Source organism: Squalius cephalus, assembly GCF_949319135.1.
Source record: "Squalius cephalus genome assembly, chromosome: 5".
In the NCBI taxonomy this organism is placed as follows: Eukaryota; Metazoa; Chordata; class Actinopteri; order Cypriniformes; family Leuciscidae; genus Squalius; species Squalius cephalus.
The window spans coordinates 33,575,511-33,599,235 of NC_137126.1; the positions used below are offsets into that span (position 1 = coordinate 33,575,511).

The 23,725-nt window shown below is 37.3% G+C and overlaps 1 protein-coding gene across 1 annotated transcript in view; it reads right to left on the reverse strand.

The window, feature by feature from the left end:
• Window positions 1-23,725, reverse strand: part of LOC307159135 (uncharacterized protein) — a gene marked incomplete at its 3' end in the record, with an annotated part of 55,130 nt that overhangs the window by 19,578 nt on the left and 11,827 nt on the right. Inside the window, exon 2 of the mRNA XM_079872347.1 lies at window positions 23,084-23,130. The remainder of the gene's footprint in view (window positions 1-23,083; window positions 23,131-23,725) is intronic.

Below are 23,725 nucleotides of genomic sequence, written 5' to 3' on the forward strand. Positions count from 1 at the left end.
TTTCTCAAGTGTTAATGTGGAATAACGTTATGGAATAACGTTAGTGTAGGCCTATGTAAACCGCAAAAAGATGAATCGCGTTTCTATAATATTTCTGTGAGATGAATGAAGGGTACATATTTGTAAAGATTGTTTAGCCTAAATATGAATCGCGCGTCTGTGTGTGAAAGAATAAAGTGCTTTGCTATAGCCTACTGAGATGAGTAAAAATCGACTGAAATATGTTGAAATAAAATGTATTTGTATAAGCAACGTATTAAACTGCAAATTAACATTTATATGCCCTAATATTTCATAAAAACAACGTTACAGTCAGGCGAAGTATGAAAGACAACATTTTGTTGACTAGATTTGGGTACAGTTTTTACTGTAGAATATACTGCCACATCAAATAAGCTTTTGTTTAGCAATTTCTGCTCATATCTATATATATATATATAAAATACTATTTTTGTCAAAAATAAAGTCATAGACTAAGATGTTAGATGTTCCAATGTTGGCTATATTCAGACTAATGAATACATATGATAAAATGTAGGCCTATAATCTTTTTTTTTTTACAAAGAAAGAGTACCCTTGAAATCTTGTTGAAATTGTAATTATTGTTGTAATTGTAACCTTTTTAATAAAATAGCAAAACATATTTACAAGATAGATGTAAGCGAAATCTTAAATGGTCAATATAAGTCTTCTTCTAAATATATCTTTTGTCCTTGCATTGTGGCTCAGTCAGTGTCACACCTGAATGAATGGCTCATTATGCAGAGTGGGTGGGACATTGTATTCTCAGGTGTAAACCACTCCTCGTTCATGCCCCCTCGCATATTGGCTTTCCAAGCAAAACCTGTTTTACATCAATTTAAATCAATGTATTGTTTTATGTGAACGATAAAGCAAGACTATTTTCACATAATTTTGAAGCCAGAACTCGAAGGAACAACATCCATTAGTCAAAAGTCTTGTGGACACATATTTAATATGTGTTTTGTGGTCTTATTTCAGCAACTTTCATTTTTATTTTTTCCAATAACCACGCATAAACATTATTCTCTTAAAAATACAAACATCTACATACACGTTGCTTGCATATTATGGTAGCCCTGTTTGTGCTATATAGAGTGAATTTACACCTTTGCCATTAACATGTTTATAAATAACTGAAAAAAGCACAAATGTCAAGGCATATCAGAACATCTCAAGGGCCCCAAAAACACCTTGGTCCCCAGAGGGTTAAATAAATGAACTATAGTGTCCTGCACCCACTAGTAAAAAAATATCAAAAATTATATCTGGTGTCTGAATAATTTTTGGTTTGACTGTATTTTAGACACAGTATTGCTTGTTTTTGCTCCATTTGGCCAAGGAAAATGGCTCCAAACAAAGCCACAGGACTGTTTTGCGTCTCTGAGCAACAAATGGCGGTGTTTCCTTACTGAATGAACACATCATTTGGATGAATGATTCAACGACTCACTCATTAAGACAATCAAATGCTTCGTTCCTGAATGAATCAGCCATTTAAATGAATCGGTTGAAACTCAATGACTCACTCATTGCTGGTGGTTTTAATTTCACATTTAAAGTATCTTTTAATTTTTTTTTTATATAATTTCAAAATATCAGTATTCAACGTTTCATGTTTAATACATCAATACATAATTTATGCATTTGTAACTGCAGGTGCATTCGTGTCCCCTCTGAGCTGCTGCAACAGTCTGTGTAAATACATCTAAATGCCACTTCAGATCCAGTTTCTGTGTTTCCTCTGCATTGCAAAGATGGATTTTGTTGATACCGATTTCTTTTGATTGGTAACAGCCCTATTGTGTCTTATTATTCTAGTTTAATTTATTGATTAAATGGTAGAATTTGACTCAAAAGATGATGCACTCAATTAATTAGGTTAAAAATGGCTTTAGGTAAAAATGCCCATAAAAGTTAAAAATCAATTTAAACTTATTGGAAAAGATAATTTCTTGTCACTGCTGCGAACTGACCACCGTACAGAATATGAAAAATATCAAAATCTTTAGGAGTCAGCTGTCAACGGTAGTCCTAAACCAATAAACACACTAGTGTTTAAAAAAATATTGTCTAATTATCGTTATTGATAAAAACCCAGAAAATAATGAGATATAATTTTTTGTCAATATCAGACACCCCTAATATATAAGTATATTCAAAAGTTTGGTGTCGGTAAGATATATATATATCTACACCAAACTTTTGAACAGTAGTGTATGATATAAAAAATATAGTTAATGTTAAAAAAATATTTCATTATTCTGTGTTAAATGTCAATAAATTAGGTTGACATCTGCTCGTAAACAATTGCAACATAATGAAATTGTCTGTAGGAGCTTATAAGAGGGTCGAGGGGGGTACAAAGAGGCTTTTTAAGTCTCTTCCACATCCTGCTCCTCTTGAATCTAAATGAGCAGATTTGACTTTCAGGTGTCTGCCAAGCCCCCTTGTCTGCCCCTTGTCTGCCCCTTGTTTGCCCTGTGCCCGCTCTTCTTCCTTCCCCCCTCAACCCTCTCGCCTGCCTTAACCCATGCCAAGCTTTAAGAGCGGGCCTCCAACATAAGGGTGAACAAAGAGGGCATTAGGATAGGGAGTACTGTCCGCAGCGACTGGTTCCAACACAGGGGAGCAAAGAGGGAGAAGAGATGGATGCAAAGAGAGAGAGCGTGTAAGCAATGTGAAACATTAACTAACTGAACATAAACTATATTCGTTTATACTGTTTGTCTGTTCCAAAAACTGTCATACTGTCGATTTTTGATTTTCGATTGGCCCACACAAACTGCTAAAAAAAGAGCAGTCTGAAATGGACCTTGTTAAAAATAAACTTCAGCCGCTTGTTTCTAACATTGGGATTCTTCAGAAGGATATGCAGAGCGGCAGGTGCAACACTCAGCTTGGAAAAACACAAGGTTTGACAGACAGATAGGTATAGTGTATATATATATAGATAAAGAATAAACACATTTACAATGCTTGCCATATCACTTTTCTCTCTGCTTGTTTGTTGCCCTACGGTGGTTTTATGTTTCTTGTAATGTGAGACAGAGGTGCAACAAGATCTTATGACAGGGGTACGCAAAATGCCTTAGTTCTGTCATCCCTTTGTGAAGACTAAAATCTTTATTTAACAGTTATATTTAAACTTATGTTTATGCGCATAACGGTTTCCAAGTTCCAAGGTCAACTGCTGGAAGTTGCTTCTATTTTTTTTTTTCCACTTTTATCTTTTCCATTACAACAATAAATAAAAGTGCAGATGAAAAATCTATGACAGAACAGCCAATTATTTATCACATCATAAAATTAAACACTCCCAAAAACACCTGTTAACTAGACATTGATAGGTTTAGAGAAAAGTGCCATAAAATCTCCTGAGGCATCTTTACCTACGTGAGTTCACCAGTGGCAAAAGCTCTGAGACAATATGAATACATTTTAATAAAAAGTTTTGAGGCTGTATATTTTCAACAAGAGGGCAGGTCTGAGACATTCTAAACAGCACTCGAAAGCACAAACGCCTATAATGACTCCATAGGGCATCATCAACCTCAACAGGAAGAACAATGTCGTCTTGTGCTCAATGGCTCCGAGCCTGTTTATGGTGACATACCGGTGAGGTCTTATTGGTTTTCAAAGAAAGAGCCTTGGCAGTGGTTCTGAGGAGTCAAATCCTCTGAAGCCAGAAGAGAGAAATATAAGAGAGAACACCCACTCAGCACAAACACAGTAAGGAAGAGAGACACAGATTAAGTGATAAAGAACAAAAATTATGAATCTTCCCCATGATAAGAATAAGACATGGTTGACCCTTTGAGTCATTAAAGTCTTCTGTGTCTTGTCAACCAGCTGCCTGGTCAGCAAGCAAATGACAAGCATCTAAATTTTTAAGAGGTAAAAAATTGCTTTGCCATTCTTTTTTCCCCCCTCTCTGTCACAGAACTTAGTCTGAAGAGGTACTTCAGAATTTCTGATGATTATTTGTTTATTATAGACAATAAACTAAAGCAATTCAGTATTAGGTAGAGAAAAATACAATTAATTAGGAAATAACTAAATATGTAACATTACATTTTAATTACGCATTCAGAAAACAAACTGCTCCTACTTGAATTACAAAAAAAAAAAAAAAAAGCAGATTAAGCATTTATCACTTTCCCAGCCAGCGATTTTGAAAAAAGCTGCCAGCCACCCCCAGCATTTTGTCATAAAAGTTTCATGGCCCCCAGAATATTTAGTTGTATGAATATCTGAATATACAATATATCAAAAGAAAGAACAGACCCTCTGTTTAAAAAAAAAAAAAAAAAAAGCCTTCATGCATTCCTTCGTACTGGGTCGTCATTCGGTAACATTAGGCAGTTTTGATTTTTAAGCTGTTTAATGTTGGTGATCGCGTTATTTTACATATGAATCTGCTTACATATCATATCTCTTGTTTCTGCTTCTTCTTCACATGTGTTTTGATCAGGAGATTCTGTACTCTTTCAGAAGATGCATAATAGCACCCCTTACTGTATAACAGTGAAAACACGGAAAGCCATAAATTTCAGTCAATGGTGGGGAAAGAGTTAACAGAGAAAAAGAAATCTACTGATTATTTGAGCATTCACAAAAGTAAACTAGCTGAGTATACAAAAGATCTTTACATTAAGTTGCATGTTTCCAAGAAATCAATCTAAATATCAAATATGTGCTTCTGCAAGACCGCTTTGAAGTCTGGCAATTCTGTTTTAAATGTAATGTATTTATGTTATCCTGATCTTAACATAGAGATATGATATGTATGTTAATGTGGACCTGGCTGAAGGGATCTAAATATCCTTGTGATCTGGTTTCAGTAAACACTTTAAATGTCACATCATACACTCACACATGTATGGCTCGACAATAAGGACTGCCCGCGTAAACATCACTAGGGACAGTCGACGCAACTGTCACTAGTTGCAAGTTTTTAAGGCTTGCCAATTTAAATATTCAGGCACAAGAAGACGACAAAGAGAAGTTTTGTGTGCACACATTTGAAGCGTGTGCCCAGAAAGCCGCTTCTCAGACAGCAATGTTAATTAAACAACAAAGGACACAGAAAAAATATCACTCGCTGCTCTTGACTGAATAACTTTCGCAACTTTAATATGGATTAATCGATATTTAATTTATACAGTGAAGATGCAGTGCTATTTTACATTTGATTATTTCTGAAAAACATGAAGAGCAGTGTTTTTTATTTGTAGTGTTCTATTGTATTTGTGCTATTGCTTTATTTGTTCTTATTTTATTACTGCAGGTTAATTGTCTTTAACTAAATGTATGAGTTAGGCTAGTTTTTGGTGTCACAACCATATTTATTAAGGTTATGGGTCAAAAACAACAACTCCAAAGCCAATAACTAAGCCTATTTTATTTATTTTATTCACTTTTTTTATGGTGGTGCCAGTGAAAATGTTTTCAGGGCAAGTATATATATATATATATACACACACACACACACACATGTATATGAATGAATCAAACTTACTATGTTGAAGTCATTTTAAATATCAATAGATTAGATCCATTAAAAATAGCTTCTTCACTTTAAACAATATAGATAGTATTGTTCCCTGTTTTTAGCTTTTGGCATCTCCTTTCTCTGTTTAATACAACAATATAAAAGAAAGTGATTAAACCCAGCAGCTACAGTTTCCAATATGATACAAACACTTCTGAAGATAGTTGTAATTTTGTGCTGGTACTGAATTTGTCCACTGCTTTTCTCTCCCATTCCAGGTCTCTCACGTCTCTCTGTCTGATATTCTCCTCATGTGCTACTGCGGCACCCACACTCCAGTCCTCCCTATTAATCTACCACTCAGATATACAGCGTTGTCACTGTCCTCCATTCCCAGGATGCAATGGCTGGAGATTACCATTGTACAAAAGACGGTGCTAGTGCAAACTTGGAGTCATAAACTACTAATTTCATCACATTGTCATTTCAGTACCTTAAGTACACTTTTTTGGTCAATAAATGGTAGTTGCATTTCAAGCACTGAACTGATTAGAGCCAGGTAACCTCCTTTGCAAAAAAAAAAAAAACCTTTAGGAAAGATGACGTTTCAACTGGTTTTAACCAACAACTCAACAAATCTTTACTGTGGGGATAACAAAGTAAATATAATATTCCTTACATAAAAGTCAAAAAGCGTGCCAGTAACTGAATTTGCAATCAGCATCACAGTGCATGAAACTATAGCTCTGTCCCAAGATCTAATGAGTCTAAAATTTAAATCAGAATTTTTTTTAGATCATAACTCAATCTTCTTGTGAAACGACAGACTTCTCTCTGACGATGTATGCCAGATTTCTCTAATCTTTTTTGCTTCGTCAATAATTCATTCAATGGACTGAACATCACAATACAGAAAAATGATCTGTTGCTACTTCCGTTACATCGCAACTTTAAGTGACAACGTGGACCAAACTGTTGTTTTTTTTTATATGAGATTGTTGCCATTTTGGGATTGCCTTCACCGTGACTGAAACATACTGTATGAAGCTGCCTGATAGTTTCAGGGATGGGTAGAGATGCACAATGTACTGTATCAGCACCATATTGGTTCAGTTGATTGCCACTATTAGTTATTTAGTGCCTGTTTTGACCTATATTGTGTATTTAATCGCTTCTGCTTATTTTAGAATTTAGATCAGCATTTAGCACTAACTTAAAGGGATAGCGATAGATTATGACAAAGGTTCAACAATTTAACCAGCACCCCAGAGGTCCCTCCTTTACAATCACAAGGGATTCTTTTTTTTTACTAAATCAAACTATATATTTTTGCACTTTTTAAAATTAATATTTATCATTCTTTTACATTGTACATTATAATGATGTGATGCCTAAATTCACTTGCAGCAAATTGTTATTTCAAGTAGATTATAGATTTATAATATTGACCATTTATCAGTTATTGGCCATAATCTTAAAAATAATATGGGCTTAACTGTATCATCCAAAAGATACCTTTTGGAACAGCCTTTGTATCGGTGTATATGACATCTTAAAATGTTGCCTATGTACAAAACTCACTAGGACACTAGAGCACATGACTTTTCTTCACATCCAGTATGTAATGTAATAATATTTGTTCAATATTAATATAAATCACATGGTATAACCACAACAACAATCAAATTGCATTGATAAAATCTTCCAAAGTGGCATAAACAGTTAAATCCTCTTTAGACTGAAGCAAGCAGGTGGCTAAAGAGACACAAAAATGTAGACAAAGAAAGAAAACAGCCGGAGTCCTTCTTAGGAAGGCGTGAGGTTGGACCAGGAAGAAATGGGAGAGGGGGGAACCTAATTACGATATTAATCAAGCTTTAATTTCAATTCATCTCCAGTAACCGTCACACACGCTCACTAATCAGAGAAGCAAGTAACACAGCCAACTACACAGTATTAACACATCTCAGCCCCTCGGCAGGATGGAAAGAAAGGGAGAAAGGGGCTGATGAAGAAATGCATACAGCCTCAGTAAAATCAAACTGACTGATGCCTCTCATCCAACCAGAAAATCAGCACAGCACTAACAGAGAAAAGAAGAGAGGGGGGTTCAGATATGTGGCGTGTGCCAAAGTAGGGAAGGGGTTGGTTATATTCTGTGGTGAATATTTTAAAAGGATGCATCTCGAGGAGCAACTCTGAGTGCATTATTCAACAGACGTTTATCTTCAAAACCACTATAGCTGTAGGAAAACCTTTTCGGTCACATCTTCATTGAATTCTGAAACCGTTGAACCCGTCTTTATAACAGCGGTGAATGTAAGAGCATTTATTCAATGTTCTTTCATCCTTTAGCTACACCACTGACATTATTATTATTGCACAATTATACATATAAGAGATTACGATTATTATGATTCCATTATGATTTTACCTGTGCTTTGGCAATAAATATCACAGCTTGGATTGAAATAAAAAGAAAGAGAGAAAAGGGGTTAGAGACAGACAGAGAGAGCCGAGAAGGTGGTTGCTGGGACTCAAGGGGACACAATCTACTAATTCATCTCATGCCAGTTTCTTTTCTAGGTGCCGTAAAAAAGATGTCTCAGTAAATTTTAATAATAATATAAAAAGCCCCTCTGGCCTCAAACTTTGGCCTCCATTCTCCCCTCTCTCTTTAGAGCAGGGGCTTGAGAAAAGGAGTTCAGGAATGCTCATTGTGTGAGGTAAGTGCCTCTCTCACTTGCTTTCTTGCATTCTTCCTCTCTCTAGTTCTGTTTTTCCCTCGTCGCTAAATGTCTTCTTCTCTTCACCTTCTAACATTGAACTACCCTTTATCAGTGCCCCATCTATATTTTTTGGTCTCTCTCTTTCGATTTCTTTTGTCTGCATCTCCGTCTCATCCTTCTCTCTCTCTGTCATTCTCAGAAACGAACTCACTTTCTCTCCATGCTCTTTTCCTCTTTAATTTACTCTGGAGGAGAGCGGAGGGGGCAGCGCCATGGTTACCTGGCGTAGTGCCATCTCATTACACCGCCAATTGATTCTGGAGCACCGCCACGTCCGTTACCCCTTTTCCCTCCCCTCCTTCAGCCCTCATTCACCGCATCCCCTCCTCTCCTCTAGCCCCAACAGTCAACCTCCCATTATGTTGCTGAGACTGTCTGCAGTGTGGTCTGAATACTGAGCACCATCTCACATAGACACACACCCACATGCACACATGCTCATAAAAACGAGGATACTGGACCACTTTACTAATTGTGAACTTCAGAATCTGCTAGATTGTTAAATCCGCTGAGTCACACAAGAGAAGTGGCATCTACGCATCGACCTGTGGTGATGCCGCACAGTGTTTGGTTTGAAACATGTTCGGCATTGCTCATAGGACACTTAATTTAATTTAACACTGGATTTTTCTTTCTCGTCCAATCAAACAGAAGCTAACTGATCATGTGACTGCTGGTCTGGTAACATGTAGATGCAGCAGAATGACTATCAACCTATCAAGCTCTCTCACTCTCTAGAACTCCTTAAAACATGGCCACTTTCTCTGTCTCAGGTAGTTACCGCATAGTGTTTTTTTTGGCTCTGCTAATGTGATATGTCAGTCAGAAAACGGCAAGGTTTGCAGAAAACTGCAAGAAAATTTGTTTGTTACTTTATATATATATATATGTGTGTGTGTGTGTGTGTACACATACTTTTATAGGCTACATATACATACACATACACATATATACATACAAACATACATACACATATATATACATATACATATATATATATATATATATATATATATATATACATACATATATATATATACATATACACATATATATATACATATACACATATATATATATACACACACACATATACATACATATATATATATATATATATATATATATATATATATAAATTCTCCACAAAGAGAATGTGAATAATATATATTCTCTGTAGATAATAATTATTGTAATAAATATGATTAAAACCTATTTCTATGTAATTATAATAATAATAATGAATATATAAAGACTACCTGAGACCAGTCATTCATTTAAAATACATATAATAAGACAAAATGTATATTTTTATGTAATTTATTATAGACAGGTAGACAGAAAGATAGATGGATAGACAGACAGACAGAGACAGAAAGACAGATAGATGGATCAATGAATGGATAGATAGCTAGAGGGATTCCAGAAACAATTATTATTAAATAGGAGTAAAAATTGCTATAAAATAATTATTTTTAAATAATACTACAATCATATAAAGTGTGTATATTAATATGAAAAAAATGATATACATATATATATAAAAAACATCTTTCTGTATGGCTGTCAGAGGCATTACACCATATAACTATATTGTGGCTGCTTGGAGAGAGGGAGCGGTAGAGCAGTAGAGCTGTAGATCCCGAGCTGAGGCTGAGGTGGGCCTCCCCCAGATCGTGGCCCCTTTCCTGTGCTCAGCTCGGGTTGTCTGAGGACACGGTGAACCAGGCCACCCGATATGAAGGAGAGGGCCCTGCTAAGGGGCCTGTGAGGGACGCAGCGCCACAACTGGAACTCTAGGAATCCTGCTCAACATGATGGAAAGAGGAGGGGAAGGACGGGGCACTTACTGGTGTCCAAAGGAGCAGGATTAGGCAGTTTGGATGGATGGATGAATGGGGGGGTTAGAGAATGGGAGAGGTGAATAAAGATGAGAAGGGAAAGATAGACAGAAGAACAGTGAATTAGAAGGTAACGCTACAATGGACAAGCCCATTTGAGGATACATTATCAAGGTACAATGTATCCCAACCCATACTAGTAGGGTAATGGGATAGCTGGATGATAATTATATTTTTAATACCTCGTCTGCAAAACCAATCTGGGCTTAATTCACACCCATTTTTGCTGATTAGTCATTCATAACGGTAATATGAATGTTTGATGTTTAAGCCTCCACAATCTCAGTTTGATCCCCTGTACTCTTTCTCTCTCACTTTCCCTCCCTCCCTTCATCTCTTTTGTCAATGCTAGCAGTATATGAATGCCCTCACTGTGAGACTTTCTCTCTCTCTGTTCACACTGCTCTGCTCCGCACAGGGATGCCTGAGCGGTGAGGTAAGAGGGCACTATACCTCAGTGAGCCAGAACACACACACACACACATAAAATCACACAATGCGTCTCAAGTTAAATGTCTCGCACACACACAGAAAAATGTCTATATTTTCCTGACTTCAGCTCCAGGACCATCTATATATTGCTGCATTATCGTAAATGTTATCCCTCACACTTTAATAAACACCAAAAGAACAAGGATACACACTCTCTGGATACACATGATTGGGTATTTGAATACTATGCATGCACACACACACACATACACAGACACACAAAGAATGAGTCATGCAGTGATGAAAAGGCAGTCCTTTCAGAATGAACCCTCTGACCCATTCTTCATGTCCAGGAGCCCATTCTCTTTTATCAGGCTCTGACAGATTTCCTTTTCAATAAAACCCATTTAGACACCCAGCACTGGCTCAACGTCCACCATAACAATGCAGAAACCTTAAGTGAAACCGCTTCTTTTGAGATGATCCAGGACCAGATGCCTCCACGCAAATCTTAACCTTAGGTAGATAAATAAAACAAAAAGCTTAAATAAAAACTGAGATTAAAGGGGAAACAGTAAGTCAGAGGAGAGGCTTCAAAAGAAGTTGTGGCAACCGTAACTTTAATGACACAGTAACCACAAGCTCTTGTGGTCTGATTGACAAATGACAAGTTATTATGATTGACAAGAAGATAAAAGTTAGTCACAAGACAGAATAGTTGACTGATTATGTGCATGTCTAGAAATGAATGGGCACTTGAAGAGAGAGAAAAGATTTTCAGAGAAAAGCCAATAATTTCACCTACTGAGGCAATCCATTGCAAACCCCAGAATAATAAACAAAACTCTGACCCATTTTTCTCACACACGATCAGCTGGCTAAAGGGACATGTGTGAAAAATGTTGTGATTAAGATGTGATCACAGCATCCAACAATGTAAATAAATAATTTACACTTTATGTTCCCTTTGGCAATAACTTAGGAAAGGTTGCAGTTAACTTGCAAACTGTTACAGTTACCTCTCTGCCAGATTTTGATAGATTCTTTTGAATATGTCTTTAGAAAAAAAGAAAGAAAAGAAAAGCTTGTTTGCAAATGGAAACATGGAGTAAATGAATGGACAAATTGGAACATCTCCCAACACCAGAACAACAAAGACTGTTAAAGTGCTGGAGAAAATTACCAACATTCTCAAACATCTTAAAGGAGTCGTTCATCCAAAAATGAAAATTCTGTCATCATTTACTCATCCTCATATCATTCCAAAACCATACGCTGTTTTTCCAGGACACATAAGAAGAGATTTGAGGGCAGCTCACATAGACAGACCTCAACGGTCATGGTCTAGCAAAGAAAAAACAAAAACAGTGGCAACCTTCTGATCTCTCTCCTGAATCCAACACGGAAGTGACTTAAACTGCAATTCATCGACTGGCCGCTAGATATAGGCTCTAAAAAGGCTCCAAAAGAGAGTCAATCCCATATACCCCCCATGTTAATATGCCCAATTTTACAGCAGAAAAAAATATATGTTTACAGCCTGGTACAAAAAGTGGTTTTGGTCTATTTAGCTAATTTTGCACTTCATGACAACTGTGAGGGGGGTGAATTTTTTTTTTATAACTCATCTGTTTAAATTTGATTAAGCCTTAAAGTTCTGCATAGTTAAGGGCGTGGCCACTTGAGTGACAGGTGGATTGCCGCTGCTGTCACTACTAGCCGTTTGTCTGCTGTCTGTTAGCTGTCACATCACTTCAGCTAATCCCGCCTCTTTGCCCATTTTCGGTTATCCAGGAATGACGTTCGGCCAAGATGGCAACGGCTGACCCCGCCCACTTTGGGCTTCAAAAATGCAACCTACCAGTGACGTCACGGACACTACGTCCATATATACTACGTCATTCAGGTCTGGAACAACATGAGGGTGCGTAAATAATGACAAAATTGACATTTTTGGGTGGACTATTCAACATTGAGCACTACTCACAAGTGAGAGGACTTTACAACTTGAGAGGGTGTACATTTAACACAGTATGTGTTTCTGTGGCTGTAACTTAAAAAAACTAAAAAAAAGAGAAAAACAGGATGACATGCAAGTTTTGAAGTGACTCTGTATTGCACTACAAAGAGCTTGAGTGAAAATAGAGGGCAGTAACACACCATTTCCCAACACTTTGGAATACATTAAGAAACCCATATTTGTAAACACATTTAACATTTCTTGGACGGTGATTAAATCACCAGTGCGGTCAGTGCTTACAGTACTACTCTGATATCTTAGTGAGTAGGGGTGTTGACCAGAGAGAAGAGTCAATCTCAGAGTGTGTTTACTCAGGCTAAAGAGTTGTAATGTTTCAGCTGAGAGGAAGCAGAAGTGCCTGTCGTCCCCCTAATGGGCCACAGAATAATATTACGGAGAAAGGGCCTAATTATGACAGGACCATGATCCCTCAGTAACACAAGAGGAAAGGAAGAGAGAGAGAGACGAAATGGGGAAAGATAAAGGGAAAGAAAGATAGAAAGAAAAAGAAAAGAAAAGAAAATATATATATATATTATATAAATGTAAAGCACTTTGAATTACCACTGTGTATAAAATGTGCTATTATAAATAAACTTGTCTTAAAACCAATTTGCCCACAGCGCAAAATACAAGACAAAAACGGAAAGATAGAAAATGTCAAAATCTTTTCTAAAGTCACGATTTAGAAAAAGTAAAACTGAATAAAAGGAGAAAATAGCAAGCAATTACCCATTGAATGGTGAAGCATTACACGAGCAAACTCCACTAGCTGACTCAAAAATGTGATTTGGGGGATGTCACACCTTCAACTGTTTTTGCTGAATTCTCACCCTCTTCTTACAGGTCTGTCACATTCACCAATTAAGAATGGAGGAAGGGTGACAGACTAAACAGCTGCACTAAATTGATTAACATTTTGGCAGCAAATCAATGTGAATCTTGCTGAAACAAGCAAAAAGAGTATCCTGCAATTCATGACCAACTGTACTGTTTAAAATCACCAAACGTAATGTTCTCAAACAGGTTTTCTGAACACTGCCCCATCTTCAATTGGCTTGATAAAAAGATAGTCAAGCCCAAAACTCATGCCATCAGCTGAAATGTGTTGGGTTGCTCACAGTGTTTATACTTTTCAGGGGAATCAACCCTCTCCATATGGTCTCTGCATACTACACTGTGAAAAGAAACAGTATGTTTTTCAGCTTTAATTAAGGGTTCCCACACTTTTTTAATTTACACGACTTTCCGAGTCCTGGAAAGCACAATTTCTAATCACCATCTTTGAAAGTATTAATAAATGTAGAACACTTCAAAATCATTTAGCAAGAGATATCCCATCACTTCACAGATGGCCTGTCCTGTTTTCATCATATCTTGGCATGAATTTGATGTCTAAAAGCCACTTATGTTTGTTTTCTCTTTAAAGCTTACAAGTTATGTAGTCAAGAAATGTTTCAAGGTTCCACATTTTGGCACATTTTGGGAACTCAAAAAAAACCTAATCCAGCCAAGAGACTTCAGTACTATTATTTAGACATCATTATTTCCCATCACTTCAAATATTTACATCATTCACTACTGTCACCTATTTAATGCCAACTGTAAAACGCCTTTTCTATAACAATTGTGAACATCGTTAGTTGAAACAAAAATGAAATGAACCCCCTGGCATTTTTAAAACCTTCAGTATATTTATTAACAGTAATGCATTCTTACTAAGATTACTAAGCAATTCTTAGCCAAATCTTAAAATTCTGAACTCATTGGGCTGAAAAACAATAGCAAAAATGCTCATTTTCAATTAGCTTTTGCTTTGATTAAAGAGCAATTCAATCAATGTTAAATACAGTTAATTCCTTCATTGGTGTGATTTTATAATAAAAAGGTCAACATTTTTCTGTTTAAATAAAATAAGAACCGTTTAGAAAAATAAGGTGTACCAGTAGTTATGCATGTGCCAAATAAATACTATTTCAATAAAACTGTAATTTCAAATACAAGTCCATCTGTTCCCTGCACGTATTACATTAAATTTTGGTTAGTCCCTTTACATAGCGCAAAGGGCAGACGAGCGCAAGCCTGCAATCTGTTCAAGAACGGGAAACACTCTTTTTTAATCAGCCAGTATCCAAAAGGAGTATCTTGGGAAATGCAAATGTTATTTGCGTTATATTTAAGTATTTGAATTGTCACAGTTTGTGTGTGCACAATTAGGCAACGCAAATGCAAAATGAGTTTGCAATCACATCTGAATTTTGACAATATGCTAATAGCGTTGGTCTTCAGACTGAGTGCTTATTGCCCGTCTGGATTTCTCTGTTCATCTCATCACACATATAGAGCAGTTGTACATGTCTCATCAACTGTAAAAGCGGGCTCTTTCTGGCAAGATATCACAAATATGATAAAACTTGACATTAAGTTAAAATTTATATGCATGCTGCTTTTTCCATTTTAAAGTTTCTGTTTTCAGATCAGTTTTCTATTCATATTTTCAGCCTTTTCTCTTGTGATCGAAAATGTTCTTTTATGATAAAATTTTGGTGGAAATGTGCTTATTTTCAAAGGATCAAGCCTGGAAAGTAGTTATCAAATTACATCAGGATTGTTGTCAAAAACACTGAAGCTCACTACATAATCATTTATACTGGAAAAAAAAAAAACATGCTTATACACCTCAAGATTATTAAACTAATTTCATTGAAATTTCATAATTCATTTTATGAATATAAAACCATAATACGAATGGCCTGAAGGGCAGTTTTAAACCACAGGGATTGTGCTTACTAATATGAGATTTGAGGTGAAGTCATATCCTTCAGAGTTTACTAAAATAATTATATATGAAGTATATTAAATACTTCAGCACTGACCAAAACACTAGAAATGTCCTACTGAGTATACTGTTAAGTATGCGTATACACAGGCAAAAGGTTTTCATCATTTTGTTGTAACTTTGTGTACATTACATATGAGTAGGTTTATGCTATTGTCTCCTGGGAGTGAGTGGCCTTAACTTCAACTAACACATTTTACAGATGAAATAAACTATCTAGAAAAACAAACAACCATGCAAGGCGTTTCCCCCTGAATTATCTCATGTTTATAGCAAATTATCTCACGTTTAGCGAATGACGGCCCTTGGGGTTATATTGTTTGCGTGTGTGAGCTTCACCCTGCCTTTCTGTATGAGTCACAGAGCACTTTCTCTGCTGGCTCAGACTACTGAACAATGTGATTACTCCAGTTGTCATTATATCGAACGATTTAAGCTGAACAACCAGTGCATGCCTCCTGAGTCACATCCTCTACACAAACCCGCACACATACCTCATGCCTGCTCATATCCGTCACTGAGTCATACCTGTAGCACACACACATTAGGAAGAATAGAGCTTGCCGAGCTGAACCCCCTACACACACACACAACGGTTAAAGAGTAATGCGCTACTCATACACATACTTTTGCAGAATCATAACTCATAAAATTCAGCACACACCTGTCATTCATCACTCAAACCACATATCTTCCCACTCACAGACTTTATGCTCGAATTTATAATCTTGCATCTTTCTCTCAATTTCTATCTTCATCTTTCCTTCACGGTTGGTGAAAAAGAGATGGTAGAAAGTCAGGCAGAGGGATATAGCGGGGTGGAGGGTGAGGTATGTGCTGCATTCTTCGGCAGGCATTCAGTGGGATAATGTGTTGGTATGAGCAGTATGTGGCAATCTGCCCGAATGGCTTCCAGTGCTGCTTTAAAAGAATCATAAAGTAATAATAAAAACTCTGATCCAGATAAGAACAAAGATTTAAGTCTATAGAAATGCAGAACTATCCAAACAAACACATTTATGCCTGCCTAGTTCAGTAGTAAATATTATGTGCTTTACTTAGCCTATATGAATTATTGTGCATTATGTGGTGACAGTATAAAGGTGCCTGGAATATAGCAGCATAACATCATGGGCATACAAACAGAAGCCTTAAAAATACCATCCAAGGCAGTGGTTCTCAACCTGGGTGCCTCAGTAAACTTCCACAGATCCACAGGGTGACTTCAAATTAATTATATTAAAAAAAACTTAATGAAAATAAAAAATAAACAGAAATTTCCCCTTCAAACACTATTGATTTTATAGAAGAACATACAGAATCCGAATCAATAAATCAACACTCCCAGTTTCTCTTAATAAAAAAAAGTTTGAAAACAAGCAGCATTGTCATAATTACTGCAGAAACTCCAGAGGAAATCTTAGCCAATATGAGGGGCTTTTGAATATTTAGGGGGCATTCAAGTCAAAAAGGTTGAGATCCACAGATCTTATTTGTAACCTTGAGACAATCACTACTCACAAATTATGAGTAGATTATAGCTTGGCAAGCTACTATTTCTAAGTAGCATCCCAACACTGATATAATGAGATTGGCACGTAATCAAAAATAATTCAATTAATAAAATAATGAAAAAAAAGCTACATTCACAAAAATATTGCATTTGCCATTTTCTGAGTCTTGTTTATACCAACACAACCCAAAACATCTCATAAACCTTTGATGGAGACTTTCCTACTAAATTTAGTTAGACAAAATTCAGTGGATCAAGCATGGACAGATCTTGTAACTATATTTGACCATTTTGAAGTGATATCATTTTTACTGTCTGGTGCAGTCATAAAAACCTTGAGCTGAACACGCTCAAAACAGTGGAGATGATTGTGGTCTTCATCAGGAGAAACACCACAGCACTCCTCCCACTCACCATCATGAACAGCAATGTGGTGACCGTGGAGTCATTCAGGTTCCTGGGCATTACCATCTCTCAGGACCTGAAGTGGCACAATCACATTGACTCCAAAGGCCCAGCAGAGGTTGTACTTCCTTCGCCAGCTGAGGAAGTTCAGCCTGCTACAGGAGCTGCTGATGCAGTTCTACTCTGCAGTCATTGAGTCTGTCCTCTACACCTCTAAGGTCTGGTTCAGCTCAGCTACCAAATCAGACCACAGAAGACTACAGCAGATAGCCCGGATTGCTGAGAGAATCATTGGTACACCCCTCCCCACTCTCCAAGCACTGTACTCATCCAGAATGAGTAAAAGGGCTGACAAAAATCACACTGGACCCCTCACATCCAGGCCAATTCCTCTTTGAACTGTTGCTGTCTGGTTGTTGCTACAGAGCACTTAGCACCGGAACAGCCAGGCTGCAGGCACAAGAAAAGTTTCTTACCTCAGGCCATCTACCTTATGAACAGTTAAATGCCCCCACTGGGCAATAAACGTGCAATACAAAACACTATTTATAATATTTATTTAGCACACCATACCTCTTATTTACATTCCCTTACATTTGTATATAACATACTTTTTTTTTTTTTTATCTATGTCTTGTCACTGTCATACTGTCTGTGCTGTGGAAGCTTCTCTCACAAAGACAAATTCTTCGTAAGTCACGAAATCACGAAAAAAGATGAGCGAGGAGAAAAAGTGGTATTATCTGAGCCTACTTCACCTTTCCACGAGGAGACAGCGAGTGAAGCTGCACCTGAGGCTTCCCATTTCCAGGACACGCCATGACACTTCAGTGAGACTTCCACGACACAAATTGGCACAATATCAAATTATTTTGTCTCATTATAACAGTGAAAACAACTTAAAATATTAAATAAATGTTATTTATGGTCATACAGATAAGTGTAATACATCATTCGAAACTAGGTCTAAAGGGTCTGTTTTGTCTATTTGTGTAGACTCACAATAAAAACAAAACATTGAGCTTTTGTAAAATAAAGAAAACAAACAGAATACTGCTTTCTGCCGTCCCGATTTCCTTTCCGTCAAGTTTGGCTACTAAGCTTTTGCGTGCCATCTCTTGTTTTAGGTTGGTGTGTACTGTGTAGATTCTCTTCTTCTGCTCTTTTTCCTGTTGTGGCGTTAGCAAACAGTGTTGCATAATCACATACACCCCCTTCTGGATTGGAGTGTGGATCGCCTGTGACTGACTATATTCATCATCTGACTGCCTGCACCGAACCGTGACGGTTCAGGACGAATATATGTACCATTACACCCCTAGTAAAAATATTTGGCAATAAAAGCTTTCCGATTCTGATATCAAGTAGTAGACAAATCAATCTCTGAATATCTTTGAAAAATGTAAGATGTCATAAACCATAAACTTTGATTGAAAAAGACTGGATTTGCCAAAGTTCTCATTATCAGAGTCCATTACCTTGTAAACACAACAACTTTGATTTCTGACAAGCCTGATAAAAATCAGTGCATCCTGACTCCCGGAAATTGCATTAAACCATCCAATCAAATTGGAGCCTGTGATTCTAAGAAAGCCTTTGCCACAAAGAAGCTGTTTATGATGGACAAATATTAATAGTTTTTCATCACATGTCCATCTGGAGATCTCCTCTAACATAGACAGGATAAAGCCTGCATATGTACTGCACTGTCTGCACCAACATTTTACCATTATGAAAGTGCACCAGGCAGTGCAATGAGAAATGTGTATCAATGTCAATTGTGGAACAAAAAATGTATATACACAAACATTTTTCCGACCACAAACATTTGAACTATACACGCACAGTATATTGCAGTATGAAAGTTCAAATAACAAAAGTGTCAGGGAAGATTGTGGGAATACCCACACTCAGCACAATATATTTTTAGCAGTCCGTTCAGCAAGCCAATTAGATTTTATTGGATTCTTTGCATGTGTTGTATTCTGAGTATATGCTGATGAACTCTGGTAGGAGATACAGGGTCCCATTATGTAGGTACAATTGATATAAATACTAATTTGTTCCTTTGTCAATCAAATTTATCAATGAGTAATTTCAGCAGGATAGGGAGAGTAGGGGGTGTTGAGGTAATTGTAGGTACTATCAACTGCTTGTATGTTGGTGTACATGCAACTAAGGGTGATGTGATGTAAGTAATTTATGCATTCAAATTTTTGTAAGTGTGATGGTTTGTTAATGTCTGTATTATGTATGTTTTGTTGGTTAATGTTGCAGCAGTTCTTTCATTCAATTTCTCCCATGAAACACAATAAACAGTTCATTGAACCATGACTATATATAAATTCCTATTTGGGCAAGACTGCGTTTCTCAGAGGGCCTTAGAGTTAGTTAAGAGTATGTTAAAAAATAATAGGAACACTGACAAAAAAATTACCTTTAGGGGTGCAACAGCTTGTCATGCTCAAAAAGATACATTTGCAATTTTTCCACTTTGTTTTCCTGAGAGTGTAATTTTCTCTGTAATTTTTAATCAAGTTAATCTGTAAAACACCAATTTATATGACCTTCCTCTTTAGATAATGTTGCCCCACTGGATGTTTGTGTATTTTTCGTCTGTGTTCCTGTATGTGTTGTGTGTGTGGTATCTGAGAGGACTCTTGAGAAGACAAACAGCGGTCAGAAAATGGAAGGAAGACAGAAGATGAAAAGATGGAGAGATAAACAGACAGAAGGATTCTGCAGTCCTGAAGCAGAATGCAAAGCAATGCAGCTGAACTCACTCAATCACCTCTCTTCCCTTCATCTATTGGAACAGACAGAAGGATAGATAGACTCTCAGTGTGTGTGGGAGCTCTGCTCTCTGCCCATTCCTCCATCAACTCTGGTCCGCCTGGGTCATCCGTCTATTGATGGCTGGAAAAGGATGAGCGATATGAGGCGGAGGAGTCAGTCTGCTACACTAACCAATTTCTCACTGGTGAGTGAACTTGGCGAATCTTGGCAGGAAGACGCATGGAGTGTGTCTGTCTCCTGCCCTGAGGTCCAGAATTCACAATGTGGGTGTTACTATTCAAAGAACACAGGCAGTTACGGTTGTTACAAGAATTGCACAAATGTTACAAAATCCACACAACGTCTGAGTGTGTGCACACGTGAAGATAAATGTCTCGGTGACTGTGCTGGACAAACAGCATTTGAGAACGATCAATAAGTGCAGCAACAGTCGATACTCGTTGCTTCCTCCCCGACAAACAACATGTTCTTTTCTCCTCCATCTATCTCAATTTCTATTCTTCTCCCTTGTGCCAAGTCAATCCCTCCATCTTCCGTTTCCTTTGTCTTTCCCCTTGTCTCTCTCCTTCCACCCCCCACCCACCTGCTTGCTCTACTGCAGTGTGCTCTGATTGGATGAAAGCTTGTCTCGAACCACTTTAACTTTGTCCGAGTTGGTTATACTATTGGCTATCTCGAACAGGCCTGGGTGAGAGAAAGAAGGGAGGGAGGGGGACATTTCCCCTCAGTCCCGTACCCGCTGCAGGGAGGGCGCAGTGGGCATGACTTCGCAAGCGAGGCCCAGGCAGACTTGTGGCCTGTCTGTATAGGACTGGATGGAGCCGGATCGGCCTGTTTGGCCTGGAGGCCTTTAGAGATTAAGGTTTATTTGATTGGGCACATCCGTGGGCAGCTATCCCATGGCTAAGAGGGTGCCAGGAGACTGATGAGTCATGTTTTCACTTTGTTGCTTGATGCACAGATGTGCCGAATCCTGATACGATTACTGTTGATTCAGAAAGAAAATATTTTTGCAGGTTTTCTAAGACCTCAGTATTTAATGGATGCCTGTTAAATTGCAACTTTATTCTCATTATAATACTTTTTATTTAAAAATGAGACTTTATTTCTTACTTTTGTTACATCTCACAATTGCAACTTTGCTTCTCATAAATGCAACTTTATTTCTTCCAAATTGTGACTTTTTATCTCACAGTTTTGACTGTCTAGTAATTGCAACTTTATTTTTCAAAATGTGACTGTACATTTTGCAAATGCAACTTGATTTTTTCAGAATTGTGACTTTGTTTCACAGTTAAGCAACTTTGTTTCTCATAATTCCAATTTTGCATTTCAAAATGTATCTTTATTTCTCCAAACTGTGATTTTTTTTAAATCAGTGTCGCAACTGTGACTTTCTCATTATTGCAACATTATATTTCGCGATTGACTTAAAGGGTTAGTTCACCCAAAAATTAAAATTCTGTCAGTAATTACTCACCCTCATGTTGTTCCAACCCCGTAAGACCTTCGTTCATCTTCAGAACACAAATTAAGATATTTTTGATTAAATCTGAGAGCTGGATCACTCCTCCATAGGCTTCTAAGACATTATAACTTGTTGGCCCAGAAAAGTTATTAAAGACATCGTTAATATAGTCCAAGGGACTACAGTGGCTCAATCTTAAGTTTATAAAGCGACGAGAATACTTTTTGTGCGCAAAAAAACCCCAAAATAACGACTTTATTCCACTTTTCATTTCCTTCTCTCTGGGCCTCGAGTCTTTTCACGTAGTATAACTGTGCAGCGCATCTGTGTTGTACGTCACATGTAGGCTCACTATTGGCCTACGCTGGTCATGTGTGTGATGCGTGTGACGTGCAACACAGACGCGCTGCGCTGTTACACTACGTGAAAAGACTCGAGGCCCAGAGAGAAGGAAATGAATAGTGGAATAAAGTCGTTATTTCTGTGGTTTTTTTTGCGCACAAAAAGTATTCTCGTCGCTTTATAAACTTAAGATTGAGCCACTGTAGTCACTTGGACTATATTAACGATGTCTTTAATAACTTTTCTGGGCCAGCAAGTTATAATGTCTTAGAAGCCTATGGAGGAATGAGCCAGCTCTCAGATTTAATCAAAAAAATCTTAATTTGTGTTCCGAAGATGAACGAAGGTCTTACGGGGTTGGAACAACATGAGGGTGAGTAATTACTGACAGAATTTTCATTTTTGGGTGAACTAACCCTTTAATATCTCCCAATACGACATGCTGTATCTTGTGTTTCTCATTAATGCACCTTTATCGCAATGTGATTCACTATGTGACGTCATTCAACTTTACATCTTGCAATTGCAACTTTGTGGGATAATAAAAATTTAGAGAGAAAGAAAGTCACAGTTACAAGATATATTGTCACAATGCATTTTGTGACATCTCACAATCTAACTTTCCCACAATTACATTTTTATTTTTTACTCTCAGATGGAAAAAGGCTTCCATAATATTTAGCTAATTATGTACAGCGACTGAATACACGTTTGTGCTGTCCACATAGTCTGTAAGAGCTGGACAGTACACATAAAAGAGAGATTGTAGTATGTATGTGGAATACCTTTCCAACTATAGGAGCACACAGGGGACTCACACATGTACAACCGCTGTCCTTCTAACCAAATTATGATGATCATATCTGGTTGACTCATGAATTGTGACTATAGAGGGGCGGTATCACCAACCACTCCCTTTTTATAACACTGTTCTGCTGGGTAATGTTTCGAAGACAGTTGAACAGACAGCTCCAACAGGACGCTGGTGTGACAGTCTGCCACCTGCAGGTTCACTACAGTACTGCAACCATGCATATCAAGGGACATTTCACATTGCTCTTACCTCTTATGTGGGAAATATTCAATTCCATGTTGAATTTGCAGGTTCATCTGTAAGGGACATACAAAGAAAAACTCAGTTTAGTAAAAGAATTACAGTCAAACCTTTAAAGAAATGTTTTAAACTGTATGTCTCAGGAGTGTCTCAGAAACAGACACTCAATGACGTATAGGCACATCATGATCTTTACTCTACCCCTTTATCTCGATCCCTTCATTTATTTCTCTGTGTACCCTGGAATTATTCTTCTCTCCTGTTCTAAATCTACCTTAGTCCCTCCCCCCTGCTTTCCTCCCTCCCACGTTGTCCTCAAATGCCCCGGCCTGGCGCCCTGTTTAGCTCATGTTGGTGCTTTTCCTGTCTGTGTGTGTGCGTCTTAATGTTTCAGTTTTTCCTTGTGCTTCACTGCATGACAAATATTTACACGTTTTTATTGCCAAAGCAAAAGTGGCTAACGCAATCATTATTAAAATGAAAGAATATAAAAGGAAGAAAAAATATATAACGTAGGTAAATTGCAGTTTTTCATTATTTGCCATTGTGTCAAATTTGTGAAAAACCCGTTTAATTATGTTGGACTTCATTTCACGTACTTCATTCAACTTCTCGCATACAGGATTCGTCTCATTTCCTTTTTATTTGCAT